The sequence below is a fragment of the Ictidomys tridecemlineatus genome, chromosome 6 (genome assembly GCF_052094955.1).
Source record: "Ictidomys tridecemlineatus isolate mIctTri1 chromosome 6, mIctTri1.hap1, whole genome shotgun sequence".
Taxonomy (NCBI): Eukaryota; Metazoa; Chordata; class Mammalia; order Rodentia; family Sciuridae; genus Ictidomys; species Ictidomys tridecemlineatus.
In genome coordinates, this window is record NC_135482.1 from 31,908,079 (window position 1) to 31,921,120 (window position 13,042).

At 36.9% G+C, this 13,042-nt stretch overlaps 2 pseudogenes; both read right to left on the reverse strand.

Annotated features, from left to right (window-relative positions):
- Nucleotides 1-5,172: 5,172 nt before the first annotated feature.
- On the reverse strand, nt 5,173-5,634 carry LOC101969468 (large ribosomal subunit protein uL23 pseudogene; annotated as a pseudogene).
- Nucleotides 5,635-7,542: 1,908 nt separating this feature from the next.
- LOC101960369 (RNA-binding protein EWS pseudogene) lies at nt 7,543-10,686 on the reverse strand (annotated as a pseudogene).
- Nucleotides 10,687-13,042: the final 2,356 nt, after the last annotated feature.

A 13,042-nucleotide genomic window follows, 5' to 3' on the forward strand; every position in this document is an offset into this window, starting at 1 on the left:
ACTGTTTAGTAATTTCAATTCTAACCCTTGTTTCTATAAATCAATATAGATGACCCCATGTCTACATTCAATTCTAATCTTTTTTCTTGGTTTTTGGTACTCGCTGAAGGTATTATCTTACACTCTAAATTGCTACCAGGAGGCCTTTCCCCTACATTTGATACTTGACAATGTTCAAAATTGAGCTAACAATCTTCCTTAGAAAACCTTCATATTTGAAAAACTCCTTACACATTTTATCAAAGCCAAATTGTCAGAAAATTCCTAATCATCTCTAACACTTGTACTTACTTGCCCCAAAATTGAGTTCATTACCGTGTCCTGTCAATTTTTCCTCCAAAATATCTCTCCTATTTCTTTCCTTCAATTTCCAGTTATCACCTTCATTCAGATCTAAGGATTTTATTATCCTTGACCTGGGATGTTTCAATAGCCTTCAGACTCTCTCTTTTTTTTTTTTTTTTTTTGTGAAAACTTTGGTCCATGTCAGTGACTAGCAAGTTAATTTCTTAAAGTACAATTTTGAACACAACATTTTTTTGCCCAAGAGTCAGAAAGGCGTCTTATCATTTACAGAATGTTGTTATAATTTAAAGAACATGAACCTTAGGTCAAAGAGAACTGATCTAAATTTCTGCCACTTAGCAACTATATGTCACTGATAAAACCATTATACTTTTGTAGGTTTCAATATCCCCATCTACAAACCAAGAATAATTGTACCTTGTTGCTATGATGTCACACTAAATAAGGTTACTCAAGCTATGATCTGAAAATCATAGAGCTCTGTATCAGCTATGTTGTAGGCACTCAGTAAACAGATTATTTTCCTTCCCCCCACCCCAGGGCTCAATAGCATGGTGTTAGGAGTCCTTTGGAACTTATGGATATAATAACAAACTTACTGCACAAATGAAAGGCAAACAGATTCAGGAATTATACAGGTGATTTTTTTTTATTATAAGAAAGAACTTCTAGACCAAAAAGTAGCAGAAAAACAACAGCAATAAATTGATGGCTGGAAGGACATGATTTGTTTTCTTTTTTATTAAAGACTCTATATCAAAAATATCCAAAATAAAGTGATGTATGTGTGTGTGTGTGTGAATGTGTGTGGGTGCATATAAAATGTATGTAATGTATATAGCAAAAGCCTCTACTAATTAAGAAAACAGTCTGGCATGGTGGTACACACCTGTTATTTCAGTTTCTGGTAATCCTGAGGCAGAAGGATCAAAAGTTTGAGGCCAGCCTGAACAACTTAGTGAGACCTTGTCTGAAAATAAAAAAGATCTTGGGTTGTAACATAGTGGTGAAGGTTCAATCTCTAGTACCAAATAAAAGAAAATATAAAAACAATAGTAAATTGTATGAGTAACCAGAATTGATAAGATAATATATGATGAATAGATATAAAAATTCAGTACTACCTGAAATAATAAAAATTAAAGTATCATGTTAGTAAATTATTATTATTTAATTTCCTCTTCTATTCAGTTTCAATCTTTCTCACTATAATCTCCATTTATTCTTAACTCCCAAATCTACATGGAAAAGACAAATTTTTAGTTCAAGTATCTCCTTTCTACTAATTGAAATAATTCATGATTTTCTCATAGATTCTCTTCCTAATAATGGCTACTTACTTCAATGACCACTTACGTTACTTAACATGAAGTCCATTGCAATTTCAGCATTCAGAAATGCCAGACTTCCAGAAAATGTTTGATTGTGGTGCCTGGGGTTAAAAATAAACACCCTGGAATCACAGGAGCAGAAATGGGCAGATCAGTTGTTAGATCAGTTGTTTTCAATTAGGGTAAATTTTGTCCCTAAGAGGACATTTTGCAATGTCAGCACTATCCTAGTATTTTGCAGCTTGGGAAAGAGTATTTCCTTCTGGAAAATAGAGGATAGAGACTAAGGATGTTAGCAAACACCTTGCAATGCATAGGAAAGCACCCTGTGCATTGACAAAGATCTATCTTGCCCAAAATAGCAAGAGCACCACAATAGAGTAAATCTGATTTAGATGATGCGTTAAGCAATATCATACACAAAGAAAAGAAAGAAAACATTTTTTTTTATTTTTTAAATTATTTGTGATTTTTCCTTAGGGAATGGGCCTCTATACCAATGGATATTATCAAACTTTGAAAAAGATTATTCACTGAATAGCTCAATAGTGAATTAGAAATTTTCCTCTGGAGTCCATCATCCACAATTTCTTTTGTAAATGTTGCTCTCTTTATGAAAATGCTTGCATTCAGCTTGAGAAATAATTTATTTGGCTGATCAATTGCCTATGGCGCTAGTCTACACTTTTATTTCCAGACTGATATGGAGGCTATAAAGAGAAATTGGTTGCATATCTAAGGGATGAGTGAAGTAACAATTTGTAGTTAAATTGAATTGAATGGAGGAGTTCTTGACAAATATTAGTAGAAAATTTTATTCTACTTGAAAATTGCTTCAATTATTTGATTATGAGAAAAGAATATAGTGTGAGACGGATGGAAGTGCATACATCCCTTTGTGTGCAATCTGCACAAAATATCAGTCACAGCATTAACCTAATATGTCCTGAATCCCATTTCCCTTGTATGAGCAAGAACAAGTAATAATACCATGAAGTATATGTACCTATTGTGTAAAAAAAATTTCTGACACCAAAACAAAATCTTCCATTAAGAACATAAACTTTAAAGCAATACAATTATCTTCTTGTTAAACATTAAGTATACAAAATTTCCTGCTTTCTTATTTCTAAAGGAATAGGCTGAGTACCAGTATACATGATCACAGGTAATAGGATCTGGGCCTGTGCATGGCATGAAAACCATAGCAAAAGAGGTGAAATCCTAAGTGAAGGAGCAATCTCCTTGTTTGTTTTTCATAATAGTAGCCAATGATGTTTTCCCTTCTTTAATAGCACTGGCTCATCACCTGGCAAATAGACAATCAAATAGAAAGACACCAGAATAACAAATTCCAAGTGACTTGTGATAAAATAGGAGCCCATTAGGTTCTCTCAAGAAGAGGAAAGTTGTTGAGTTTTTTTTTGTTGTTGTTGTTGTTGTTGTTTTGGCAGAGCTTTTTTGATACCAGGGATTGAACCAAGGGTACTTAACTACTGCACCACATCCCCCAGACCTTTTCAATAATTTGTTTAGAGACAGGTCTCACTAAACTGTTCAGGGTCTTGCTAAGTTGTGGAGGCTGGCTATGAACTCATGATCCTCCTGCCTCAGCCTCGATCCTGCTGGGAAGAGGGAAGTTTTGATGATGGGATAGATTGGAGTCCCAATAATAACACTGCAAATATTTGTTGCACTGTAATTTACCTTCATATCCAGGGGGAGGGAGGGACTTAGAAGACACTTGAATATGAAACCATCATCATGTGAAGAACAGTAGTCGCTTGAATTGGTATTTAAATTAGTATATTTGGATATCAGGAATTAATAAAGTAAAATTTAACCCACATGAGTTTTAATCATTATTTGATATTATTTTGCATGTTGAAATCCTCATTCCCGGTACTTCAGAATTTGACTATATTTGGAAATAGGATCTTTAAAAAAGTAACGGTGTTAAAGAAAGGTCATTGGGGTGGGGGTAAAAGACAAAAGTCCTTATATAAAGAGGAAACTTGAACACATAAATGTGCAGAGGGAAGACAATGTGCACAAACACAGAAAAGGTGGTTATGTGTAAGCCAGGTAGACCTACCTCAGAGAAGCAACACACTGACGCCTGGACCTAGGACCTCTCCACTCCAGACTTTGAGAAAATATAATTTTCTGTTATTTAATCCACTCAGTCTGTTTTGTTCCTGTAGCCCTACTAAAATAATGCAATCTTCAAAAAAATGTTTTTCTTGCAAATGGCAGATTTTTGAACGAATGTCACAATATTTTAATCTGTATAGATGATTTACTCCCAATAATTTAAGAATCTTTCAATCAATTGTTACTTTTGGTTTCAGAGATGCAGTTTAAATTTTTAAACTAAGTTATGATTTAGATGCAATGTATTTTATTCTATCTGACCTGTTGTGGCAGATTTCTACCCAATGAAGAACCGTTCCATCATGTCCCAAATTCTTCCAAGACCTTGATAGTCCCAACCCTCATCTTCCCTAATTCTGAACTTAGTGTTCTCTCCATATAGCTTTGCCTTTTGCAGAATGTCATATAAATGCAATCGTGCAACTTGTTGTTATTAGAGACTGATATATTTCACTTAACTTAATGCACTTGGGTCTTACCCAAATTTTTTGGAGTATTCTATTTCCTTTCATCTCTGGGTACTATTACACTTTGACTATGTGTCAATTTGTCTATTCTCCGGTGAGGGATATTTGGATTGCTTCTTGGCAATTACAAATAAAATGATTCAAAACATTTGCCTTTAAAGACTTTGAGTGAATATAGATTGGCTTTTTACTTGGGTAAATACCTGTGATCTAGATTACTGAGTCATATGGTAATTTTTTGGTAATTATAAAAAAAGTGGCTGTGGTATTTTATATTAAAGTGGCTGTGGTATTTTATATTCATGCCCACAATATATGAAAATGTTATACTTTATTCAGTATATATATGTGTATATATTATATATATTCAGTATATTTAGTATTGTCAATATTATTTTTAAAAAATCTTAATTAATTTATTTATTTTAATTGTAGTTGGACACAATACCTTTATTTATTTTTATGTGGTGCTGAGGATCTAACCCAGGGCCTTGCACATGCTAGGTGAGCACTCTACCACTGCTGAGCCACAACCCAAAACCATAGTACTGTCAATATTCTTAACCTTAACTATTCTAATACTTATACAGTGTATCTCATGTTTTGTGTTTCTTCTATTTGATCTTTTTGGGTTTTTGTTTTGTGAACCTTGGAATCGAACTAAGCAAGCCCTTTACCACTGAATTACACCTCCAACCCTTTCATGGTTTAAATTTGTATTTACCTAATGACTTATAATGTCAAGCATCTTCTCATATGCTTTTGTCTCATCCATATATCTTATTTACTAAATTGTGTATTCAAATCTTTTGTGCATTTTATTACTGAGTTATTTTAGTTTTAATGTGTTCTGAGTGTTCTTTTTTTTATGTTGGAAAAAAAAGTATATTTAGAATTAGACAGCTGGACTCTGTTTAGATGATCCCAATTTTGTTGGCAATGTCCAAAACATCATAATCAGGAGCCAGTCGAACATATATGCCTTTTTCTCTCCATCAGGCCTGATCAGGGTGTCAACCTTGGCCACATCAGTGCCATAGAGCTTCTTTACAGCTTGTTTGATCTGGTGTTTGTTGGCCTTGCCATCCACAATAAACACAAGTGTGTTGTCTTCAATCTTCTTCATGGCTGACTCAGTGGTCAAAGGGAATTTGATGATGGCATAGTGGTCAAGCTTGTTTCTCCTGAGGGCGCTCTTCTGAGGATATTTGGGCTGCCTCCAGAGTCTTGGGTCATCGGAAGGTAGGTGACGTGTGGATCTTCTTCTTTTTATGACTGTGGACATTCTTCCACACTGCCTTCTTTGCCTTCAAAGCTTTTGCTTTGGCTTCAGCTTAGGGAGGGGCAGGAGCTTCCTTCTTAGCTTTCGGCACCATCTTGGTGAGAAGGCCTGAATGTTCTTAATATTTTTGAATATAAATACTTTCGCAGATACAATTTGAAGTATTTTTTTCTAGATAATGGCTTATATTTTTCTCCTCTTAAATGGTGCCTAAGAATAGAAATTCTTAACTTTGATGAAGATTCATCATCTTTTATTTTTATGTATCCTGCTTCTCTAATTGTTTTATCTTTGAAATATTTGCCTAACCCAGGGTCACAAATATTTGTACTGTTTTACTCTTGAAGTAGTGTAATATTAGGTTTAAATTTAAGCCTATCATCTGTACCGTCTATTTTCATTTATTTTTCTTTTATGTGCAAGGTATTGATCATTTTTTTTGTACTTGGATATCTAATTTAACATTTATTCATGATAGAAGCCCTTGGGAAAACCTAAAAATAGAAAGAAACTCCCTAAGCTTGAAAAATAACATCTGCACAAATACATGCAGCCAACATCTTAGCTGAGGGTGAAAGACTGAAAACCTTCCCCTGAGAGCAGGAATAGAGCAGAATGTCTGCTTTTGCTACCTCTACTGCTCTCATTGATACAGTAAAATAAGAAAAAATAAGTAAATAGTGAGTGGGAAGAAATGAAAACATCTCTGATTGCCTATATAGAAAATCTCAGCGAATCTAAAAACTGGTTTAGGATAAATAGTCATTGTGAGATTTAACAAAGACTTGGCACAACATGGATTTCCTTTGATTTGTGGGTTTTAGATCTGAACCCTGGATCAAGTCCAGAAACTTGGCAAGGGTTTGTGTAATGACCTTTTTACTAGAATGGTTGACCCTCTGCCTTAGAGCTTTCATCCTTGATATATTTTTAACTATTTTTATTTCTTATTGAATGTATTGCATCTAAGTATACCATGCTGTATTATTTGTCTATAAAGTCTCTGTGGGTCAGGCCCCTTTATTCCACTGGTTAAATTGCATCCACTTTTCTTCTGACAAGTTTCCAACCAGATTTCTATAATTTTATTTTACTTTAAACAATATTCACCCATTTATAAAATTTCTATTATTTTATTCTCTTAACATCTTCATTGCTGTCTGGGAGCCTAGTCCTACCATCAGCATTGACCTCAGAAGGAGAGGCTCCTAATGATATCAGGGATCTCTTGCCTGCTCTTTCCTTAATGCTGAGATGAAGGAATCTTCTCCAAGTTCTTCCACACAACAAAGGTGACTCCTGTATTTTTCTGGCCTGCTATCATCTTCACTTCTATAAACTTTTTCATTCTTCAACTACCTTACTTTGTAGTTCTGGTAAGTACTCTTCATTTAAAGTGGGCCATTGACTTCACTTTTTCTAAGAGCTGTGTGAGATTGTCAAGGCCAATAGCTTCCATTCACATCTCATCCTAGTTTGTTACAAGTTGACATTTTAGCAGTTTCACCAGTAAAGTGTGCTGGGAGCTGTCCACATACCAGCTCCTATCAGTGATAGGGTCCTCGTAGCTCCAAAATGCCATTGTTGAGCCTGCTTTTTAAGAGTATTCCTGGTACAAGTTGCCTCACGTTTGGTTCCTAGGAATCAAATTCTGACATGAATACTTGTGTGGAAGAGTTTTTTTGTTTGTTTTGTTTTGTTTTTTAATAAACATTTGGAATTTTATTTTTAAAAAATCACAACCATGAACATTATTACAATTAGAGGCCCTCTTGGTTCTCCACATTGATACTGAGCATGCTCACAGGGGTTCCCATTGTTAAATCTTAGTGAAACATCCATTTTTAAAAGAAGGAAAAAAAAAATTCAGCACACTGCCATTTAACTTGTTTTAATGTTTCTTCACAAATGGTGAAAAATACTCAAGTACAGACAAGGAATAATCATAATGTTGGGCCCAACGTTATAAGTATGGAATTATAAAGTTAAAACATTTTCTGGTTTAAAAAATAAATCTGGTAGTCAATGCAGCTCTGCAGGGTCTGTGTCTAGTAGGCAGATGTCTGCGTTCCTGAGGCTGCTTGCCTTTATCCATTTTTCCAGGTCCTCCACGTCCACCTCTTCTTCCTCCATCAAAGGTCCAGGGGACCCCCTGGACCACCTCGTTTTCCTCCGCCAAAGCCACCTCTGTCCATGCCACGGCCACCACGGAAGCCACCCCTGTCTCCACCACGGCCACCTCTGAACATTCCTCCAGGACTGCCGCGGTCCATGAGGTCACCTCTTCCTCCCCGCATGCCACCAGGGCCACCTCTTCCACGGTCACCACCTGGGGGTGGGAAGGGTGGTGGGAGAAAGCCCTCAGGCTTCGGGGCCTTACCTGGATGCATTCTGTTCTCCAGGCGAAGTTCTGGTTTCCACAACCTGGATTGGGACATTGCCAGTCCCCAGCTCGGTGCTGGACGTTTCCTCCTTCAGAGGGATTCCCTCGGGAACCCCGTGGCTCTCTTGGGGGAAAACCTCCTCTGTCTCCTCCACGGCCTCCCATGTGACTCATGGGTCCCCCAGGACCTCCTGAGCCACCTGGACCTCCACGGAGTGGTGGTGGCATCCCTCTGCCCTCACAGGTTGGCCTGCCACCCCGCATGCTGTTCATGGGAGGCTTCTTTCGAGCAAGAGTGACTTTTAGTTTGCTTCCTTGAAAATCTTTTCCTTCAAACCACTCCACAGCAGCCTTGGCAGTTGGCGGGTCTTCACAGGACACTGTGGCATCGCCTTTGGGCTTTCCTGTTTCCTTGTCCAGGTAGATGTGGATCATGGGTTGCCCAGTTCTCTTATTCATCTTAACAACCCCACTCTGCTTAAAGAAATCTGCCAGATCATCAAGAGTCACATTGTCATTTAATCCTTGCACACAAACTGCACTGTTGTCAGAGTCTTCATCGGGATCTACTGGAGGGCCTAGATCAAGGTCTGGTCTTTCATCCATGGGTCCACCAGGCTTAATGAAGCCACCTCGCTCTCCAGCGCTGCCCATTCCACCGCGTCCTCCTTCCTATCCACCTCTGCTCATGCCTCCACGATCAAATCCCCCTCTTCTCCTGCCCCAGTATCAGGGCCACTCATGGAGGAAAACCTCCTCTGTCTCAGGAGGGGATTCTCTCCTGGTCTGGAAAATCCTCCAGACTCCTGCCCATAAACACCCATGCAACTGGGGTGGTCCTGTCAGAATGAACTCTGCTGCCCATAGCTGCCACTCTGTTAGCAATATTGACTTGGAGCCTGGCTGTAGGATCCAGTCTGGGGGGTGGGTAACTAGTGGGAGGCTGCTGCCCACAGCTGCTTTGTTGACCATAGCTATTCTGCTGTCCATAGCTGCTCGGTTGCCCATAGGTGTTCTGTTGAGAGTAACTGCTCTTATCATAACTAGTCGGGTAGAGGAATAGCTGGTAGGAGGATAGGATGGAGGCATGGTAACTGGCTGCATGGGGTACTCCCAGGAACCTGGGGATAACTGTAGTTACTCTGTCCGTATCCTAGGCTGGGCTGGTTATAACCCCCTGTGCTAGACTGAGGTTGACTAGTCTCAGCAGGCTTGTTACCTTTCTGTGGTCTTGTAGGTGCAGTGGCTGCTGGCTGTTGCCCATAGCCAGGGTAAGCAGGCTGAGTCCCATATGCAGACTGGGATGCATAGGGGGCCTGGGTGTTGGTGACAGTAGAGGTGGTGGTGTCATAAGCACCAGTGCTGTACCCCTGGACAGGCTGGCTGTATGCTTGAGAGGCAGTTGGGGTAGTATAACCAGTGGGAGGCTGTCTATAAGAAGTTGCATATGTGTTCTGCCTATAGGTGGCAGTGGTCTGAGCCTGGGTATAGCTGACATCAGTAGGCTGTCCATAAGTTCCATAGCTTTGTTGCCCATATGCCTCGGTGGTCTGCGCATATCCTTGAGTTGGCTGGGCAGTGTAAGCACTGTAGCCCTGCTGGGCTGCAGCTTGGCTGTAGGTACTGTAATCCATGGACACAATTTTCTCTCCTTCCTCCTGGTTCTCTCAATGTCCGTCCTGGAAGAGTTGCTTTTTTTTTTTTTTTTTTCTAGAGAAGTTTTCTCATTTAAATATTATAAAAGAATGAGGGAAGCAGGATTGGGCAGAAGGAGCTAAACCATGATGAAGTTGCCTCAGAGGAATTGGTTGATCCCATGAAGAGTTCTGAAGCTGCAGTGACCCTTCAGAGTTGTCCTGAATTGAGGACAGGGTGTCATGCCTTTGCATTCCAGCCTAATTAATGTATATTTGATAATTAAGGTATCAAATATACATTATCTCCAGGGAAGGAGCATCCAATTGGGTAAGGAACTTCCGTTAACTGAGAGTAGTTCCCGAAGAAGATCTCAAATGGGGGCCATGAATCAGAACATTCTTGACCACTAGGGAGATCAATAATTTTGATCTAAATGATGATGTAGACAGCTCATCACAGTATCCATCTGTTATATAGTTTAAATTTAAAATAATGTAATCAGTTATCTCAGAATCCCTAAAGCCTACAAAGAAATGCAATACAGTTATTTCTCTTAATATACTTGATGCAAATGTGACAAATCACTATTTACTTACTAATTACTATGCCAGATGCTACAGTTTTTGCTTTGAGAATTAGATTTATTATAATGATTAATTTCACAAAAGTGACAGCAATTAAGAAAAAAGTTACTTTATTAAAAGAAAAAAGAAGTTAAAAATTATTTCTGAAGAAAAAAGTTATGTACTATTTAAAATGTTAAAGATTTGTATTAAGTAATATAAATATTACAAATTTTATTAACATTTGTATAAGTGTTAACTATATAATGCAAATGTAACAATATGTACTAATCCTACTATAGATATCTCAGGTACTATGTTATGCTAAATATTTGCACCAAAAATAGTGGCTCTTAACTAGGGGAAGTTTTGCTCTCTCAATCCCAGCATCATTTGAAGTTATTAAGGAGGGAGAGGTGAGATGGTTACTGAAATCTGGAGGGTAGAGGTCAGATGTTGAAGCCAAACATCCACAATACACAGGACAGCCACTCACACTAAAGAACTGTAACAGTAGTTCTGAGGTTAAGAAATCCTGAACAAGCTGGTTGAGGTGGAGCATGCCTGTAATCCAGAAGCTCAGAGGCTAACAGAGGAGGATCACAAATTCAAAGTCAGCCTGTAAATTATCCAGTCCCTGGCTCAAAATAAAAAATGAAAGGGCTTGGAATATGGCTCAGTGATTGAGTGCCTTGGGTTCAATCCCTGGTACAGAGAGAGAGAGAGAGAGAGAGAGAGAGAGAGAGATTGATTATGAAATACACAAATACACATAATCATTCTTATTTTATGGGCAAAAAAAGTGAGAATTTCAGAAAGGTATAATGTAATAATGCAAAAGTCATGACCTTTGGCACCAATCAAATCTATAAAAAACTTCCTTGTTCCAGGATTAAATAGTGTTGTTTATTTAGTCACGTTGTTCAAAATGAACAATAACCTTTTAATATCAGAGAGATTTAATGTTAAGGGGAAAGTTTATTATATTTTTATGTTTTTGTTTGAAAAAATGGTTATATTTTATAATCAATATAAAAATGGTCTCTTTCTCTTATGCTTCTAATAATATAGACTAGGGACTAGATTATTGATTTTTATATGCAAAATTTTTATCAGTCATCTATAATGGTAAACACAAAAGTCTTCCATTTAAAGGTTTATGATCACCTCTGACAAAATCCCATTCGGGTGAACTCATTTCTGATTGCTTCTGTATTTTACAGACCATTTAAAAGCATTTGAAGGACATTTTTTGCCCACTAATTAAGTCTGCCACCAAAATCAGAACCAAATACAAACAACAACAAGAAAACAAAACAACAATGTAAACTAAAAAGAACTAAAAGCAAAAATATGCTGTTATCTACATATTACAGATAATTTTAATTGCCTAATTGTGGTTTGTATCACAGTGAATGAACATTTGCTTCAGATCTTGTCTCCATTAACTTTGGCTCTACTAGTTTCATTGCCAGCAAATCTGTGTAGTAAACCTACAGTCAAGCTATAGACCAGTTTTTATGCTTACCTCTACCTAGCAAGTGAGACAAATGTAGTTAATTTTGAGTGTTCATATATTTTTATGCCTATCATATAATAGAAAATATGTAGATATGAGATTAGAAATATGGTGTGATAATACATCATATATATCTGATTGTACATTGAGTACATATCATACAATCATAATCAATAAAATTATATGTAATATTTATATACTCATATATTAAATCCAATATTTACAAAGCTATTTTGATAGGTATTAACCCTATTTTGCTATTGTTCATTGTAAACAATGTGACTAAATAGTCACACAGATATTTAATCCAAGAACAAGCAAGTTATTTATAGATTTGTTTGATGTCAAAGGTCATGACTTTTACATTATAACATTATGCCTTTCTGAAATTATGTGTATTTCAGGATCTCTCTCTCTCTCTCTCTCTCTCTCTCTCTCTCTCTTGGTACCAGGGATTGAACTCAGGGCACTCAACCACTTAGCCACATTCCAAGCAGAACAGCATAACAGAAATTAGTAATAAAATAATTCTCAGAGAGATTTATTAAATTGCTAAGAAGTCTACATAATTATAACTGCAGAACAAGAATTTGAACCAAGGTGTGTCCAACTTGAAAGCTCATGTCCAACATTGAGTAGGATCGACATGTAAGATTTATCCCCTTGGCATTTGAGTCCCGTGAACTTTTTTTACTCATTAATCTTTCTAGTCATCTATCAGTAAGCTTAGTATTCCTGACAGATATGACCTGGTCCAATATAAGCATTTATTATTAGGTACAGCTTTGGGGAAAAGAAACAGGCTAGAGAAAAAAGAGAAGTTTGGCTGCTTTGATCCTCCTATAAAATGCTTCAGGGCAGAGAAGTAATATAAAACCCCATTCCATCCAAACAGTGTTGTTAGAAAAAGATGATAAATAGCAAAATTGTATGCATAGTGACAGATTATGTTTATAAGCAAAATTATAAAAGTATGTGATATTACATCTCAAAAAAAGCTTTTCTGAGGCTACAAAATGTGAGTGCTAGTAACTAGACAGTAAGCAAGTCAAATAATCACATACTTTTAGTTTCTAAAGCAATGTCCCTAAAGTAGAAGGTATCAAACTGAGATATATGACAGATAAGCAATTAATTTAGTTTTGTGTGAACACCATCTTGTGAAATAGTCAAAAAAATTTAAAGTCTATTTATATTACTGTGAACCCCACAGGAAACTATTTTTTTTTAATTCAGGAAAAAAATATTCTGGTAAATTTCAAAGAAAAATGCAATTTGCTTTCCATTTATAGCAACACAGCATTTGGTTATGAACTCTTATTAATATAGTGCTAACTTTAGAGGATAGAGCCTCCTTGCTGTTTTTTAAAGAAGAAACATAAATATTACTGGAATGTAG